The sequence below is a fragment of the Tinamus guttatus genome, unplaced genomic scaffold (genome assembly GCF_059628265.1).
Source record: "Tinamus guttatus ecotype Peru unplaced genomic scaffold, ASM5962826v1 Tinamus_guttatus_pri_ptg000858l, whole genome shotgun sequence".
Lineage (NCBI taxonomy): Eukaryota > Metazoa > Chordata > Aves > Tinamiformes > Tinamidae > Tinamus > Tinamus guttatus.
Window position 1 is genome coordinate 374,314 of NW_028289392.1, and position 19,431 is coordinate 393,744.

General features: G+C 45.0%; 1 long non-coding RNA gene across 1 annotated transcript in view; it reads left to right on the forward strand.

The window, feature by feature from the left end:
• LOC148591354 (uncharacterized) overlaps window positions 1-17,916 on the forward strand; it is a 77,738-nt gene extending 59,822 nt beyond the window's left edge. The window contains exon 3 of the long non-coding RNA XR_015914089.1: window positions 17,796-17,916. This is a non-coding gene — a long non-coding RNA (uncharacterized LOC148591354). The remainder of the gene's footprint in view (window positions 1-17,795) is intronic.
• Window positions 17,917-19,431: the final 1,515 nt, after the last annotated feature.

The window sequence follows — 19,431 nt, forward strand, 5'->3', positions numbered from 1 at the left end:
TCCTTCATCTCCTCCCTCTGGCAGCAGAGGAGTCCCCGCTCTTTGGCCTTTGGGCTGGTCCAGAGGAGGCACTGACTGACCTGGAGATGCTGCTGTAGAGCTCAGAGGATCTTTTTCTCTCATTCAGCATGATGATTTTCCATCTTTCAGTCTGCTCTGCTTGAAGTAACTGCCTATGCCCAAAGCCAGACTGGTGATCATGTAATTAAAACCTATGTTGTAATCCAAATGAGAGGTCAGTAGGGAGAGTGTTCTGCTATTTACTTGATTGAATGCCTCACTTTGCCCTTGAGTTGCACTTGTAATATTCTCTCAGTCTGTAATTCTTTTTATTATTTTTAACCAAGTTAAAAGGAAAAAAGAGAAATACCACCATGTGATACTATACTGATATTAGTCAGTTGCAGAGTTAGAAATTTTAGCTCTAGAGCATAGATCTCAGATACTTGAACTTGAATTCATTATACATCATGACATAAATCATGCGATGATGTATACGTTATGATATATGCATACAGAGAATGATGTATATTTACAGTGATGTAAAGTAGCTCATACTCTTAGTATTAGATTAGTAGACCGTCACCTTCTCCATGATCCAAAACTAGAGGAAAATGAAATGCAGATCTAGACAGTCAGTTTGAATTTGCTCAGAGGCAGATCATGATGCTGGAAGGCTGCACTCAGTTACTATGGAAAGACGTGTCCCCTCGTGGTCACAGAGCTTTCTTTCTGCCTCCATCCTCCCACAAAGTCTGTCCTCATGTCCCTGCTGTATCCAGGCTCCCTCTGCAAAATTTTCTGTCCCTCGTCTGTACATCCTGATCTCTTTGTGCAGCCAGTTTCCTGCTTTTCCAGGCATAATCGTCTATTCTTCACCTACAAACCTACTTCCCTGATGTTCTCAAGCCTTTTGCGTGCATGCATATGCAGTCTGTTTGCACAGCCGATCTCCCGTGTTGGTGTCCTCTGGCCCCCAGGACTAGTTCCCTTCTCTCTCTATTTCCATTAGACTGTTTTTTTTTTCCTCTTCCCTTACTTTGCCTGTGATCCAGCAGTGGAATTTGGAGCCGAGGAGCATCCCAGCTCTTAGTTCTTGTGCCTAATGCCACAATGGCCTCCAGCATCTGGGAGCAGCCGCTGCAGAAGGAGTCTGTCCAGGCCCCTTCAGCCCTGGGCTGCAGTTCACCCATTGCAGACAGCATCTTCAGAGGACTCGGACCCATTTAGCTGCCAAATTCTGAGTAGTCTTTGCTGAGCATATGCAAGTGAGATTTTTTCAAAGGCTTAGGCAGAAGCTGGGTGGCTTTCCATGGGAACTGCAAAAGGACAACAGGGACCATAGCTTTCAAATTTCAAACTGTTGCTGGGAAGAATAGAGACGCAGGAGCTTCTCAGCAAAATTCTTGTAAGACTTTCTCTCTCTCTCTTTTTTTTTTTTCTTTTTTCCACAACAGGACCAAAATATGTTTTTTCTCAATCTTATTTCCTGAAGTAACTAAATCCTTTTAGTTAAAACATAAAATAATAATAATAATAATAGTAATCAGCCTCAGGCAGACACAGAGCATGGGAATTTTCATCTCAAATACTTAGCTTGGCAAAATTTGTAAGCAACTGAAAACAATCTCTTGCAATGGGAACTATTGAGTTCTTTAACTACAGAGTATCTACTTGCTCAATGCACAAAAGTCAGATAAGAATATCTCCATGACCCATTTGTGGTACTTAATGATTTAATAAGTATCTGTTTTTCATATTTCAGAAATCCGTGTTAAGCAGCAGGTGTCCTAAAGAGGCATTTGTTTCTACCACTTTTCAGACCATGCCAAAGCTCTTGTATCTCTTTGATTAGTTAAGCATGTCTGTTGCTGACTTATTTTATGTATTTATTTACTGAAGCATTTTTGTTTTGAAACTTAATTCAAATATTTGCATGCACATTAGAAATCCAGCTCAGCACAGTAAAAGTTCAGCCTCATGTTCCTTAGAGAGGCAACCTTAGCATCTTCTGGACAGAAAGTATGAAAATAAAAACAGGCTAGAATAAGATGGTTCTTCACGCAGATTGCTAAAAATAAAATGCGTGTATATATATATACATACACATACATATATGTCTCCTCACCTCCAGCACATAGACTCATGCGGCAAATCCTGAAGTTCTTAGTATCCAATTATATTCTGAAAGAAATCACTCCTATAGACAGGGTACACTTCCATGACAGAGACTTTGCTCTGTTCTTTTACCAGGAGCCAAGTTTTGTTTTCCCCACTTCTCTTGTGAAAGAGTGTGAATATCTGTGCAATAGAGATATGAAGGAGGACACGGTGGCCTCCACATGAGCACTCTGTATTCTAGTTTCTAGCAACTTCAGAAGAGATCCTAGTAAGCTGATTTTTTTGCTGTTTCCCTGACTGCAGCTGCTTTCATGGTCCCTCTTAAATGAAGGCACTTTTCTTGGCGTGAAAGCAAGTTCCATGGAAATGCAACACAGCTTTATTTTTGCCATAGTGTGTGAACTCTTTGCAGGGAGAAGCGATATATCTCATCCTTCCAGACCCGTTCTTCTCAGTCCTTCCCTGCCCAGCCTGGCAGCCGTCCTCTCCTTTGCAGGTGCCCAGATCCACAGACTGGAGAATGGGGTGAGGTTTCTGAAAAGCTGGCTGGCAGGAGTTGGCTTTTCCTGCTGCGTGGAGACATCTGTATTCGGAGCAAACCCTGCCTCCGAAAGGAACATCCCCTTGACTTGCATCCCTTCTAACTCAGGTGTGATTCCGCAGATTTCCGGTATGTTTGAATTTGGGCATGGAAAGACAACCTGGAAACACATGAGATCTGGAACACTGGCCTGCAAAGCCCTGTGAGGTTCCGTGGGGAAGTCACTATCATATAGTGCAACCATAGAGTTACGAATGCAAACTGTTCGTGTCATTTCAGTACTAGAGCTGAAAAACATGTCAAAACAGATGGATATGTTGTTGACTGAAAGTTCCTTTCTTTTTAGTCATTCATAGATTTTCTCTTTTTTTTTCTTCACAACATACTGAAAAAAAATGTTTTCTTAATTTAATATAGGAATATATTGTGGTTATAATGTTTAATTTATCCCTAGACTAATGGAGAATGTACCGTACATATTCCAGTCACAGTACAAGTTTTCCTTAACTGCCTGTATATAAGCTCCCCTCTAACTTCCCTCTACAGGAGATTTAGTTTTCATATTTGTTGCAGATAGTTAGGGAACGACGGCCGGAAGATATCGTGCTGTACGGAAAGATAGGGCCCCTAATAGCCAATAGTGTTTAGTCTATGGTGTAAGCAGACGGATGTGACGTTGTAAACCTAGCTATATAACACCTTGTTACCCATCAATAAACGCCATTTGCCGTCCACCACATTGCTGTCAACTAGCTGATAGCCCGAGTGGCTTGGGGGTGGTCGCCGTGCCGTCCCTGAACCAGGTCGCTGCAGCCATTTGAACTGCAACAAGTGGTGCCGAAACCCGGGAACGTCATCGCCTGGATGAGCGAGCAGCGTGAGCAGCAGCCAGAGCAAGTGGACCACCCCGGCGAAGGGGACACTACCGAATCAACAAGGAGGATGGAAGCCCTCATAAAGGTCGTATCGCAATTACATAACTACTGGGGGATTGATTGTAAGCCAAAAGATTTTACTCTTGCAGTTACAAGGCTTTTGAAAATTAAGGCTATAGACCAGCCGGTGGATATTCTCCACCCTGAACTGTGGGACAAATGTACTAAGGCATTAGCTGAGGAGACAATGTTCTCAGGTTGTGGGAAAAACCTTAAGGCTTGGGGAAAAGTTGTACAAGCCTTACAGAAAGCTATGAAAGAGCAGGAGACTTGGGTAGCAGTAAAAGACTGTTTATTGGCCACGTCCAAAGTGGGAATCGGGACAACTGCGCAGACTTTGGACCCCCCAGATGATGGCAATTCTGCTGAGCCTAAAGGTCAGCAAGAGGGTGAAACATCCCCTCCATCCCCGAGCCCCGCCCCGCTTACAGAGGAGCAGAAACAGCCGAAATCTGTTTGGAGCGAGCTAGCCGAGGAAGCTAGGAACATTGAAAAGAAGTCAGAGCATAATGACGTCTGGGCCAGGCCACCACCCTATGCCCCTCAATATGGCGCCGAGCCACAAGGGGAAGGGCGGGGCGAGGGTGCCCCTGGCGCGAGTGAGGCGCCGGAAACCAATGGGAGTGACCGGACAGCTGAGGGCGGCCCGAGGGAGGGGCCGGGAGCAAGTCCGAGGGAGGGGCGAAGAGAAGACCCGAGGGAGGGGTCGAGAGCAAGTCCGAGGGAGGGGCGAAGAGAAGACCCGAGGGAGGGGTCGAGAAGAAGTCCGAGTGAGGGACGGAGAGAAGACCCGAGGGAGGGGTCGAGAGCAAGTCCGAGTGAGGGACGAAGAGAAGACCCGAGGGAGGGGTCGAGAAGAAGTCCGAGTGAGGGACGGAGAGAAGACCCGAGGGAGGGGTCGAGAGCAAGTCCGAGGGAGGGGCGAAGAGAAGACCCGAGGGAGGGGTCGAGAGCAAGTCCGAGTGAGGGACGGAGAGAAGACCCGAGGGAGGGGTCGAGAGCAAGTCCGAGTGAGGGACGAAGAGAAGACCCGAGGGAGGGGTCGAGAGCAAGTCCGAGTGAGGGACGGAGAGAGGACCCGAGGGAGGGGTCGAGAGCAAGTCCGAGTGAGGGACGGAGAGAAGACCCGAGGGAGGGGTCGAGAGCAAGTCCGAGGGAGGGGCGAAGAGAAGACCCGAGGGAGGGGTCGAGAGCAAGTCCGAGTGAGGGACGGAGAGAAGACCCGAGGGAAGGGTCGAGAGCAAGTCCGAGTGAGGGGCGGAGAGAAGACCCGAGGGAGGGGTCGAGAAGAAGTCCGAGTGAGGGGCGGAGAGAAGACCCGAGGGAGGGGTCGAGAGCAAGTCCGAGTGAGGGGCGGAGAGAAGACCCGAGGGAGGGGCGGAGAGGAGGTCCGAGCGAGGGACCTGGAGCGAGCCCGAGGGAGGGGCGGAGAACCGATCAGAGCGGACATTTCAAAAAACGCCGAAGCCCAACGAAAAAGTACCGGAGCCCGGAAGTGACCAGTCAGTCGAGTTCCGACTCCGGATCAGACACTAGTCAGGACGAGTGGCTCACAACCGATTCAAACTTAAGGAAGGAGAAAAAGAAGGTAAACATCCGAATTAAAGAAAAACCGGCGGGAGCATTCATGATTAAGCATGTTGCAAAGGAAGAGCATCTGACCCCAATTCAGGTGGCTGTTACCTTCAAAATAAAACTAATGAAAATTGTGAGTTTCTGTTCACAGGACCGGATCATCGGACACCCCTGTAATCCGTACACCCCGGTGACAAGCGTCCCGCCCGAGCCTGCGAGTTCCACGCTGACCGAATCCAGAAAACAACAAAACAGCCTCCGCAAGAGGGGGCCGCGATGCCTTTGCGTTATCTTAATTTTGCAGCTTGTCACTATAGGACAGGTAGAGTCACACCAGCCCTTTAAATGGGGTACTTGAACAGATCGAACAATCTCGAGCAATTAGTACAAAAATAACTACAGGGCCACCAGTTTTCAGTGCCATGCCTTGCCAACTAGCACCCATTGAACCCTGTTCCAAACGCAGCTGGTACAAAAATTTGTTCACCGGTTCGCCGTGGTTAACCACCCTGATATCCACCTTGATAGGGCCGATCACAATGATCATGATGACGCTAATCTTTGGACCCTGTATATTGAATAAGCTCATGCCGTTTGTCAAGAATCGGCTAGAGAAGGTTAACATCATGTTAGTAGAATACCAACAACTGCTTTAAGAATATATCCACTCAGTATTACCCCCAAGTTACAAGGTACACCCCCAAGGTACACCCTATTCCTACACCCTGGTATTACCTGTCATCCCCTATCTTCTACGCGCCTTCTTCTTTGTGCCTTATGTTTTATGTCAAGTTTATGATATGTAATTTTAAGATTGGTATAACTATAAGAATAGAATAAGATAGTAATAAGATAGTTGTATTTTAGCTAGTTTTGTTATGCATAGGGAGGGGGGAAGTTGTTGCAGATAGTTAGGGAACGGCGGCCGGAAGATATCGTGCTGTACGGAAAGATAGGGCCCCTAATAGCCAATAGTGTTTAGTCTATGGTGTAAGCAGACGGATGTGACGTTGTAAACCTAGCTATATAACACCTTGTTACCCATCAATAAACGCCATTTGCCGTCCACCACATTGCTGTCAACTAGCTGATAGCCCGAGTGGCTTGGGGGTGGTCGCCGTGCCGTCCCTGAACCAGGTCGCTGCAGCCATTTGAACTGCAACACATATTAACTCATTGCAGGATCTTTTATGAGCAGTGACTGTCAAACTGTGCTTGTCTGCACATTTGTGCATGCTGATATTGTTCTCATTTAGACCAGCTTCAGTTCCTGCCTCAATCTTGTTTTTCCCCATGCTATTTTTTTCCCTAATACATCAACAGTTGTTTTAAACTTATTTTGAATAAACAACCTTCAGTGGTTTAGACAAATCAAGCCAATTTGGAGCAATAAGTATTGCTAGATATGCACAGGGCACAAACAAAAGAATTCCCCAAATGTATTTAAGTGATTTTCTTTCTGCTTTTTTAATATAATATTTGTGGACCAACTGTGGCAATAACTGATAATTTTAATACAAGATGACATAATTCCAGTTCACCGATTCTTTAGAGAGAAATTGCACTGACAACGTCTTTTCATTTTGTTCTAATTTTATATTTAAAAAAGTTGATATTCTAGATGTAAGAAAAGAAAATAATTTGAATCCCCAAGTTTTGAAACTCATTTAAATATTTAATCTCCCTTCCGCTTCCAAATATACTTTCCTGGCAGGTTCTTGCTTTTCCTTCTCCAGCTTTCGAGGTTTACCATCTTTCTAGCTGACGGAGACTAAACTGAAGTTTTCTTCTGAACCTGCTAAATGTTTGGAAAAAGATCTCTACCATGACATGAAGGATCCTGCTCAATTTTTTATGGCACTTAGCACTCTGATTTAGCAGTGCTAGAAATGGACGCACTGAGTCTGTCAGAAGTCGGGATTGTATTTTGAAATCTGAACTAGATTTGGAAATGCACCAAGGTTGTTAAACAACTTCATTATTGTTGCAGCTTGGAGCAGGTCAGGAATGCCAGACAGCAACTTCATAGAAGCTGGAACTGACTTCGTTTATTTCGCATTACCTATCACAGTATATAGCAATTCGCATAGCAACATCTCGGCAGAGCATCAGTAATTGGTTACAAGCATTAACGTGCTAACATATCATAGGTTGCTAAGCCGTATCCAAGCGCCTAACCGCAAGATTTAAAAACAGCATCTCAGTCCTAGGAACTTCCTCAAGTACAGGAGACACTTCCTTAAAAGTTGTTTACCGAAATTCAGTGATTCTGCACGTCAGCCTTTTCAGTCCAGGTTAAGGACGGTCAAAGGCACCCCCCTGTACAATGTCCCCCTACACATTATTTTCTCTCTCTCCTTTGTTTTTTCTCTCCTCTGCCATTGGTAAATTGATAAACTACTTCTTCAGCATGGAAATGCCAGTGTTGGCTTGAAGATAAGTTTTTGGAGGTTGATGATATTTATTATATATATAGTGGATAATAGCTGATCAGTCCACATTTTGAAATAAGTATGGTCTCCCATATAGAGTTTACTTAAATAATGAAGTGGTTAAACACTGCTCTACAGTTCTGCAATTAGATGATTAAAGGAGATTATCAGGAAAAAAAAAAAAGACTTTTGGGACTGCATTCTGGCATTTTGTGCTATTCTTGTGGTATACAAGGCAGGAAATGATGGGAGCTTCCTCCTGCAGGAATCTGTGTTCATCCCTTGCCATGGATCATGCCTGGTTCGGCTGAGCTGTCTCCAGCTGCAACTTAGAAAGGGTGACCTTGGTGGTCCTCCTTGTAATCACAGAGTGAGAGTTTTCCACTTTTGAGGCTTTTTTTTTTTCCTCTCTTTCTTTTCCTGAACTTAACTTTTTTCCTAGACTTCTGAGTTCTTTATTCTGCTGATGATAGACCTACCTCCTACACACAAACATACTCATGCATCTAACTCAGAGGAACAAATAAATTTTAGGCTGGAACTTGGCAGCAGTCACCATATCCCTAAACGTAACATGCCATCTCATTTTGTCTAAGTTACAACTGTCCTTGGCTTCACCCTTTCTGTTCTGTACTCTGCTTTGCTGAGCTGTTGGTCTTTACCATGTCTCTCACATGGTACCTATCTTTAACTCATCACTGCTTCAATGGCTCGGTGCAACCTCCCCTTACTTCCCCAAATGAATTGCAGATACTGAGGCTGTGCTTGATTTGCTTGTCTTGGTAGCAACATTCACTATACTGATTCAGAAGAAGTAAGAAAAGAGGAGGACCCACCAGAGAAACATATTGAACATTTCTAAACATATCTGCCATTTTCTGTAGCAGAGAGAAGGGATAAGTGGGGATTAAAATGCAACTTTATGAACATTAATATCAAATGCTGCTTCTAATGACATCTTTGAGGTTAAGTAATAGGAACTGTGATATTATTCAGCTTAGTTAAATTTGGTGTAATTCACATCTGCAGAGCTTTTGTGAATTAGTGCTTAGTCTTAAATTGCTGTTTTCTATGATATGGAGGCTTCAGAATATCACATATTGAGTCTTGATATGTTATGAATTAGGGTGCAGAAGTCTGAAATCCATGAGACACATGCCAGAAAAATGCAAGTTCCTGAGTAGTTCTAAAGCAAATATGTAATTAATTTAGCTTGCAACATTAAACAGCTGAGATGGCATCCTTACAAAGAATTCCTTCCCCCTCTTTATTTTCTGTTCCAACCTACATGTTGGAAATGGCCACTGGAGATGGGCCCTTTTGCAAAGCTCTGTTCATGAGCTTCAGTGTTTGCCCAGCACAGCTGATTTTTTGCCTCGCACTTCAACTCATTGGTCTGTAATAGGTGCAGATCTGTATTGATTACTGTGACTTGCAGGAGAGAAAAAAAATCTTTGCACTTCAGATTGGATATAAATTATAAATAGCATCTCTAAAGGCTATGCAGTGCAGAAATGGCATTCTTCTGAGGCAGCCGCATGTAAAGCTGTTGTTGTAGAGGTTATTAACTTTATGATTGCAGCACAGGTGTACTTGACCCACAGCAATGATCATTGTCCATAAAATCTTGCAGTCTGGCCTCAATCACCTGCCTTTCTCAAAAATGTTCATTAGCGATGGCCAGCAAAGGTCACACTAATAAAAGAAGGTTAACGCCCACTAGATCAGTATAAATTCACTGGTGAAACAGCATTATCTTCTTCCCATCTTTCTCACTAATACAGCCGTGCAGGCTTCTGTAAGTAGGTCGCATAGGTCTTAGGTGTACAGTGCATATGTGTGTTTGTAAATATATGTTTGTATACATATATATATACGTAGCATAGTGAAACACAAATGAGAAAAATGCATCCAGTATGACCTAGCCATAAGTGACAAACTGCAAGAGTATGAGGGTTATCTATAACTTTTTTTTTTCATTTTTTTCCAGAATTTCTTATACTTAGTCAATAGAATTAAGTTTAATCAAAACGAACAGAAAACCTTACAGTGACTCCCAAAGTTTGAATTTTTAATTCCATTTGCTATGCACTGCTTGTATTCTGGGGGCCTAGCTCTGTTGTCCTAGGTATTGCACAAACACAAATATTTCCTTCGCCTGAAATCACCAGAAAGTGTCCTAAATTGCTCATGAAACCATCCGTCTTACTAGAATGCCAATTTATATCTTTTACCATTTGGGGCAGGACCATCATGTTTCTATGGATGGGATGTGCTCTCTCTCTCTCTCTTTTTTTTTTTTTTTAATCCCTTATAAAACCCTCTTTATTTAGGGATCTTTGAGCGGATGCTAATATTGGCATTAGAGCATCAGGCCCACTGTAAAGTCGATTAATGGCCCTGAAGGCACTCAGGTAGAGAGGGTACCAATAGCCTCTTTCCTCATTGCTTTGCCTGGTAGCCAGAGCTGACTGGTGGCAGCAGAGCTCCTCACTGCTCTGTGGCAGCAGCTTCGAGAGGTGCCATGAAGCACGTCCTGGGAGAGTATTATTTAGGGGCAAGTAGTCATAAAACGCCATCCTTGAAAGTAGCTGTTTCTCTAGTTGTTTCACATGTCTAGTTCTGCGAGAATCAGCAGAAGTGCTTGCTAAGTTATAAGTGCTCGAGTTAGTAGAGGTTGCCAGGTAGGGGTATTATTTCAGCTCACTGACATGTAAGCAGTAAAGAGTTGAGGAAATTTGAAATCTTTTACTTAATTTGAAATCTTTTACTTAATTGTAGCTGTGTGTACCTTGCAATACTGTGACCATCTAGAGCAGGGGTCCTCAAACTTTTTAAACAGGGGGCAGGTTCACTGTCCCTCAGACACTGTCGGGGGCCGGACTATAGTTTGGAAAAAAATGAACGAATTCCTATGCACACTGCACATATTTTATTTGTAGTAGTGCACAAAAAAACAGGAAAAAGAATGCAATATTTAAAATGAAGAACAATTGTAATCAACAAAAACAAATAATATTTCAATGTGAACTATGGGCCTGCTTTTGGCTAATGAGATGGTCAATGTTAGGTTCCATATTTGTCACTGCTAGTCGTAGCAAGTGATGCCAGTGTCCATCAGTTAGTCTGGATCCGATTGGAGATTTCAGATGTTTCATTCGGGAAAAAGTCTGCTCACAGACATAGGTGCTGCCAAAGATGGTTGCAATTTTGAGTGCATGGTTCCTGAGATTATGATATGTCTCTGAGGGGAGAGATGCATAGAAATTAGTAAGGCTGCTTGATTTGAATGCATCTTTCAGCGAGTCACGAGTCTGTAGTTCGGCCAGTTCCATTTGGTAAATCGGATCAACAGTTTCAATGTCAACAGAAAATGGGTTCCGGAAAAGCTGTATGTCCTGTTCATGGAGACGAAGCTCTTTAAATCTAATTTGAAACTCCTTTTGCAACATTTCTAGTACATCCATACATGTTTTGTTTGGGAATGCAACTGCTGGTTTTTCTGAAGACAGGTTTTGAGTTGTGGGGAGGGGGAGGAGGGGGGGGGAGGGGGAGGAGGACGGGGCGGCGGCGACGCGGTTTGTAGCCGAGACGCGCCCCCTGGAGGGGGCAGGTCGAGGACGAGGCGCTGGTTTCAGCCCAGTCCCGGCGGGTGCTTGGGGGCTGCGGAGACCGGCGCGCGGATTAAGTGGCAGGAAGTCATCTGCGGCTGCTTGGTCCCCCCCCCCACCCCCCGGCGGGGGGGGGCGGGGGGGTTCTGTAAATACCGGTGGGCCAGATTGAGGACCCTGGGGGGCCGTATCCGGCCCGCGGGCCGTAGTTTGAGGACCCCTGATCTAGAGCCTCTCACTATCGTGTTGATCTTAATAACTGTTCTGTCTTAGATTTAGGGCACTCCATGTTTCTTACTGGGCCTTCCCTGTAGCCACTTGAAACAGTCGTATTTTAGAAACAGTCATTTTTTTAAAACTTACACTCAAAAGGGAACGACTTGGCTTTTGGTGACACATTCACTTGCTTAAACTTTCACTTCTTTGGCCAGTTAGAGCTCAGATAAGCACACAAATGACCCATGCTCGTTTATAACAACATGATCAAAGATGAAAAATGTTAAATTCCTGTTTAGAAATAATTCTGTGATACCAGAGTCATTTAATAGCATCCACATAGGTACAGTAGAGGCAGGGAATATCATTGCAGGCAGATTTGAACATCAGAATTGCATCATATGAAGACTTTAATGTCTGTGCTTCTGTGTAGAGAGAGAAAGAGAGAGCATGGGGGGAGGGGGAAGAAATTTCCATTGATTCATAACTTTGGGGAGGAAAAATCCATTCTGAAAGGCATATCACTTTCACATTGCCCAGTCAGAAGGCATTGGTGTGTTTGTTCATTTGTTGGTAAAGGAAAAGCAGAATCGTGTGACTTCTCTAAGCTGTGGAAATAGGAATAAAACCTGTTTAGTGAGTTTAAAGTGCTTCTATGCATGCAAATGGCCCTGAAAGGCACTGCTTCATCTAATCCTCAAGTTTTGATAAGGTTTAAGGCCTTTTATGCTAGTGTAGTTTAGCGTCTTGAGTCATAAATGTGGCAGTAACTTCTGCAAATGTTTGGAGCCAAGAAATTCACTGTGATTGCAAAGTTAACATCCTACCTAATGCTGGCATTAACATTTCTCAGCATGGTAGGATTTGGAGGCAGCATGTGACAGTGGGAATAGGGCTGGCTCCCACTGCAATCAGTGGTAAACTTTCCACTGCATGAGATCGGTTAGTGAGCAATGGCAATGCTATTGCTCCAATAAAGACTAAATCGTGAAGCGTGGAGCACCCTTAATTCATTGTGAAGCCCACGGCATTTAAAGATGAGCTGCTGCTTAAGGAATCAGAGCCAAGGTCAGCACGGCGGCTAATATCTGTGGAAGAAATTTTTCAACCTGGGAATTTTTCTTCCTGGGCACAAGAATGCTGGCGGCAGCGACTCGCATTGCAGTCTCTCCCGGCCACGGCGCACCGTGGGAACCCTTGTCCCACACATCTTGTAAACGCCGCAGGGGCCCCCGTTGTTCGTCAGCGCTTCTAAACACTGCGGAGGGAGCCTTTTGTCCGGCGCCATCGGTAAACTCCGTAGGAGGGCACCTTTGTGCCGCACAGCTGGCGATCGCCATGAGAGTGAATGATGGGGCTGCCTGGCTCCGCTGGGAGAGCTGACGCAGCTCGTACGGCCCACGGGGCTCGCTGGTTTCAGAGCCTGCGAGCCTCTCTAGCTTGTTTTTCTGGGGAGCAAATAAAAAAGGTGAGGCGCCTGAAACAACCTACCTGAATGTACACACCAGTGAGCCCTCAGGCAATTCGTTCAATCACACTGTACAGCCGCCTCTGGAAACAGGGAGCCAAATTGGGGCAGCTTTTTATTATTTATCTGTCTCTTCTTATGTTTGCTTCATCTCCTGTTGAATATATCACCTGCTAATTTACTTAAGCACTCTTGTTATTCTTCCAGATCACCAATAACTGTGTTTAAAAGGCTTGAATGCTAGTACCAATCCCTCTGGCATGTCATAGGTGTATTCTCAACTCCATCCTGTTACTTACTGTTGAGCTTCTCAAGTGCTCTAGCTGCTTTCTGGAAAGGGTGACAGTGCTCGTTTCTGAGAGATATCTATGAGATATCATACATTGCCTTATAGTTGCAAAGTTAGGCTTTGCTTCAGTCAAAAAGCAGTGAATCTGATGAACCACTCTGTTCTTCCAAACTTGTGACTGTGCGACCGCAGGGATGAGAGGCGAGTGAGGTGAGATGCTGGCTTGGGTCCTGGTGTACGACATCTGAATGCACCCAAGTATTGCACTCGCTGGTGCTTCTGGTGCTGAGAGCATGGGGTACCCAGAGCAGCACTACTTGGGGCTGGCACGGCTTATTTCCTTGCTGCACCTCATCTGCAGCAGTGTTCCCATCTCCAGGGAACCCGCCCCAATGGTGTGGAGATGCACTGCACTGCAGTTGTACCTACATAAATCTAGAGTATCCTAAGAGATCCTTGACTCTTGCAAAAGCAAATCATTTACAAACTAGATGTAAGGGTGACTTGCAGCCTGCTAGAGAGCAGAGGGTCATATTCCACTGCAGGTGATTTCCTCGGCTTCCTTGCGTGCTTTTCTTTTTCTTTCTTTCTTTCTTTCTTTCTTTCTTTCTTTCTTTCTTTCTTTCTTTCTTTCTTTCTTTCTTTCCTTCTTTCCTTCTTTCCTTCTTTCCTTCTTTCCTTCTTTCCTTCTTTCCTTCTTTCCTTCTTTCCTTCTTTCTTTCTTTCTTTCTTTCTTTCTTTCTTTCTTTCTTTCTTTCTTTCTTTCTTTCTTTCTTTCTTTCTTTCTTTTTGAATGATGATCTGTTGTTTTAATAATATTCAAAGGTAAATTTTACATGTGGTAGTTTCATTTAATTCTTCCTTTCTCAAATTAGCATTATTTTTTTCCTTCTCCATGCCCCTAGTCTTCTGGTGTCTACCTGATTGTGCATGAATTTTCAGAAATAATTGCCAGTAGTTCAGCAAGTTCGTTAACTGATTCCCTCAAGACCCTCAGATACATGTCATCCAGACCTGAAAATTTGTATATTAATTTTTTGCAAGTATTCCCTTACCTGGTTTGGTTTGGTTTGTATCAACAAATATATTGGCAAGTCTTTGTTATTTCTAATTGTCAATATCTCTTTGTTTTGGTGGATAAATTGATTATAAAACTTGCTCATTTGGCAGTCATTATTCATTTTACTTCATTTATTAATGGAACCACTTTCTCTTTGGAGTTCTCTTCCTGTGATGCTCTGGACTTGTTAAAATATAAATCCAATTCTGCCCAGCTCTTTCTTCACTAGCAATTGGGAAGGCATTCTGCTTTTTTTATCACGTTTCTCACTGAAATCCGTAAGTGACTCTCCATTTTTTCTTTGTACCTTGCTCCCACAAAGATACTCCCCCAGAAGAGAGTCTTTTATCTCTGTGAATCCTTGAGTAGCCATATTGGCTGCCTTGCTGTTTATTTGTGTGGGTTTTTTTTTTTTAATTCTACAACTGTAGTCCTAGCATATTTTAGGATGTTCTAGCTGTCCCCCACGCTTAGCATGCTGTTTTCATGTCTTTTTATTACACCACACTCCTAGGATTTCTCAAGCACCCAAAGAATTAATGTCTTTGTTGTTTACTTTGTGCTACAACCCCTGCTTAATACAGGGTGTTGAATTGTGTAGTTTAAAATCACCATTGAAATTAGTGGGCACAAAGGGTGTAAATATCTTGGAGTAGTCTGGCTTTAGTACAAAGGTGTCTTACTGTCTGATTTTTGCAAACGGTTCTTTCTATCAAAAAAAAAAAAAAGGTTTCTCATGCATTTAATTTAGCTTTGTCTACTCTTAAACAGCACTGAGCTTGTGGGCTTCAACAACATTTTTCCTCTTTGTGAAAAACCTTATGGCCAAATCTGTCATCACGGTTAGGGTGTAACTCCTCTTGCTTCTGTCCAGTCTTATGGACCTCCGGTATATAAATCACAAATGCATGACCTGCACGGTGTTAAATTTTTTTTAGGTGTCTCTCTTTAGTAATGGTTGGATGTGAATATGTAAGGACAAAATTTGACCTTTAAATGAGCGTTAAAGGGCCAAGGTAGATACTTGGCAGGCTTTTCTTATTGCAATATTAATCAAGGAAAGAATCATCATAATCCTAGAAACTAAATAGCCATTGTGATTTTATCACCAGGGAAATTGTTCATCTGTCAGTAAAATTGTTACTAGCAAAGGGAAAAATAGAGAATGTTAAAATTGCTTCAGACCACTGAATCATTGGGTCCCTCTAGACTCAGAGCTTGAATTGTGCCTTGCGAGGGTTGGGTTGAGCGGGGCTGCTTCAGGAGAACAGCAGGTTAATCGCTTTCAGTAACACCAGTGCACGTGGGCTCCATCCCTCCTGGGGAAACGGAAAGAGTGCATGAGAGAAGGCAAGATAGAGGCAGAGGGAGGCTTCTTAAACTTATTGTTTCATCACTTTTTATTTCTGCATGGCCCTTTAGCAAAGGAAAAGTGTTTATTAAAAAAAAGAAGAAAAAGAAAAAAAGCAGCCTAATCTTCACTGCTTGTATATTCAACTGGTTTAAGCTGGCAGATGTTAATGAGTGTGAATATGGCATAGACATAAAGAAATGTATCAAGGCAGGAGGGAGTGACAGAGATGGGTTCATATGTCTGCATAGGGCCCAGAAAGCTGTACATGAAGCCCCCTTTGCCTCAACATGATGCTCATGTAGGCTGCAACATGGAAACGTGAGGCGACCTACCTGCATTGGAGTGTCCTCTGTGTGCATTACAATAGCATATTTCTCTGTAAAACATGCTTCTGTAGGTGACACCTTGGCTTATGGAGGCGTATGGTGGCTGTGGACAGCCACATCATAGCGTACGATACAGGTCATGCCACAACCAAAGCTGTTTTGGGCAGGAAGGGTCTGTGGTGTATGCCAATGGGAGAACTTTATCCCTGTGCTCTGGTTGGACACCTTGGTCTAGGGGATGACCCTCAAGTAGGGGAAAAGCCTTGTTGATACTGTTACGGGTTGGATCTCAGCTGGGAAAGGGGTAGACTGTCTGCATCGGAAGAGCCATCTGTAAGACGTGATAGCTTGCTGTTCAGTAAAGAGGATTTGCAAAACCATGGATGAATCTGGAGGTGGAAAGCATTTGTATGAAAGGTGCCTGCAGGAAATCTGTGTAAGATGTCAAGAATTGTCTTTGTACAAGGGACAGGGAGGACAGGGGAGTCCGTGTGTGTGTGTGTATGTGTGTGGCATGGATTGTCTTTGTGTGGAAAAGTCCCTTTGTGTGGAAGCGACGGCTTTACGTGGAGGCTGTTTTGGAGGCGCCTGTGTGATGGCCACTGTGTGGCGAGCTGGAGGAGGCAAACGTGGCAGCCAGCACCTGCACGAATGCATTTCTGCAGGGGAAGGCAGCTGTTTCCGAAAAGGATGTGTGTTCTGGGCAAGAAGAGTTGCAGTCGGCGCGAGAGGGTCTCCGGCGGGGATGCCGGTGGTGGCGGTGACCTACGGCTGTTTGGTGGGTATCTCTGGAGGAGCGACTGTGCTGTGTGCCTCCGGGTCCCACAGGCAGCCTGGTCAGCGCCTGGGCGCTACAACCCTGGGCACCGCATGCCCTGCCTTGTCCTTCATTGTTGTCACTGCCTGATTGTGATACTGTCACAAAAGCTGTTGCTAGGCAACAAATGTGGTTACCAGGTCTCAGCAAATAGCTGAAGGGGGAAAGCAAAGTGTTGCACCATTGTAGAGTAACCATAGCAATGACCTACTATTACCAACTAAAGAATTATCATTAACAATGTTTAAGTATCAGAGGCCTGTGATCCAGAGACTTCCAGGCAGCATCCCCGCATAATTGGGTTATCCAGGAAGAGATCCCAATTCTTCCCGAGCGCTGGGCTCATTATGGCTGCGGGAGGGAGTATGGATGTGAATATTGTTTAAATTTCTTTTATTTTTATTTTCCTAATAATGCGAACGTTTGAGGAAAACACTAATCAAATGGTAGGTGAGCACTGACTGTGAGAGTCAGGTGAACAGGCAGAGGGAAAAGGCAATGGAAGCGGTTCCCTTTCCTGCCTCCTTGTTGTGCACTGGTTTACTGGGAGAAGCATCACCAAAGTGAGGCATTAGGTGTTTCTAAAAGTCAGATGTTCTGTTTCTCTGTTTTGGTTAAAAAAGGCTATACTGTGCTGGAATCAGTGTTTAAAAAAAAAGAAAAAAAAAAAGAAAAAGAAAGAGAGAGAGAGCATCCAAGTCTTGAAAATCAGATGCATTTCTCTGAGCAGGGCCAGGCAGTTGAAGTGCTTTAATGGAGCCAGTCTTAGCAGGGGACTTTGGGCTTTGGCTTTCCCAGGCCCTGGAGCCTTTCAGGCTCAGTATTTCCCGAGCAAGCAGCAGGGAAAGGAGGCTGGCCAGCCACATGCATGCGTGTGTGCACGCACACTGCGTGGACACCGGTGTTGGCACCCCCTGTAGCATGGTGGCCCCAGAGTGGCCCCCACGGCAGGGACAGGGACAGGGACGGCAGTGGTGCGGTGACTCCCTGGTGCTTTGAGCGCACCTGAGGCACCCAGCAACTCAAACTCTGCCCTTTCCTCTCTTGCAGGTACCGAGCGTCACGAACTGACTTCCTGGAAGAGCTTCCCATCTATTTTCAAATTCTTCAGTGAAACAATAGAGGCAAAGAACAGCTCAGTGAAGCCGGCCCCGACATGGCACTCCAACAGGCGCTCTAACAGGAACAAATATGACAAATTTTAAGAGCAGAAAAAAACAAACCTCTTGGCTGCTTGTTTTCCGCGAGCAGTCTCCCAGCTCCTCATTAGATTGTTTTCTTCCTAGAGCACAGGGTCGTGATGTATACATCTAAATAGCATTTTGCATTATTTCTAGATGAGTGCAACTGTCAAAGCAATATGGGTTCACTGGTTGTGCTTCCTGTGGGCTGTAACTTGGATTTCGTGCTGCCCATCAGCACGCAGATTAAGGCTGACAGTGGTAGTGCACAATGTAGCATGGTGCAGCTCTATTTGCCCCGACATAGCCCTGCACCAAGCTGATGCCAGGATTTAACAGCTTCTTCGTGGTCCTATTGCCTGCAGGATTTTTTTTTTTTGTTACTTCCTTCCAGGGTTCACCTTTTTTTTTTTTTTTCCTCTCCTTTTGCAGGAGCGAAGTTTGGGTTTTATGCACAGCCGGGAAAGGCGGGGTGGGGGGGAGTCACTTTTTTTCCTAGGCCGGAGCAGTGCCAAATCCCAGGGGATCCTGTTGTCCCAGAGGATGGGGGAGAGGGGCTGCTGTGTAGCTGGGCCACCCCAGGAGCTTGCGGCCACCCCGACCGCTTTCCACCCAGCGCCGTTTCCCGAATTTACACTGCACATTTGGGGTGTCCGTGCTGCTCCCCAGAGCCGGGCAGGGGGCAGGTCTGCCCCCGCCCCCCGCCAAACGCACTACCCCGCCACGGGTGCATCAAGCGACCCCCCACCCAGGTGCCAAAATATCGCAGAGAAGGTTCTATTTTTTTAAGCGTCGATGCCAAACGAAGTGTACAAAAACTTATACTGTGACAACTGTGCACCCGCACACTCAACCTGGTGGGTTGAAAAGCAAGCTTTTATTAGCCGGCCGGTGGCAGACCTCTTACAGTTTGCCTGAGATCCGCGCCATCTTGGGAAAAGTTTGTGTTTTTATAGACAGCTGCAACTCCTGCATATGTTATTTGCAGTTACCAGTTCTTCACGACTGATATCTTATCTCATGGTTGCAGCAAGAGCAGGGTGACTCAGCATAAGTAGCAAGCTATGTTCACAGAAGCAAATAGCGAAATTAGGTACCTAGTCACCTCAACCTTATTAACCTCTTACATGGCCCCTCTTTGCATAGGGTCCTACAAGGGGGCGACCAGCGGCCCCGGGTGAGTCCAGTGTCCACCTCCCCTTCCCTGTCCTTCCTTCCCCTTTCCCTTCCCTCTGCAGACAGCAGCTGCAGCGGCAGGTCGAGTTGCAGCTCCCCGCCCCTCCCCGTTTTTTTTTTTTTTTTCTTTTTTCTTTTTTTCTAATCCTCCATTAGTCCAAACAAAATCAGTCTTCTGGAGTCTGAGAAAGGGACGGAGGCGGGGGGGAACTGATCGATGCTCGACAAAGCTTCGGCCCCTTCCTCGGGTAGGAAAGACCTCGCTGGTGGTGGGGGCAGAGCTGCCCACCCACTCCGGGTGGCGTGTACGCTGCGGCCATTATCGGCTG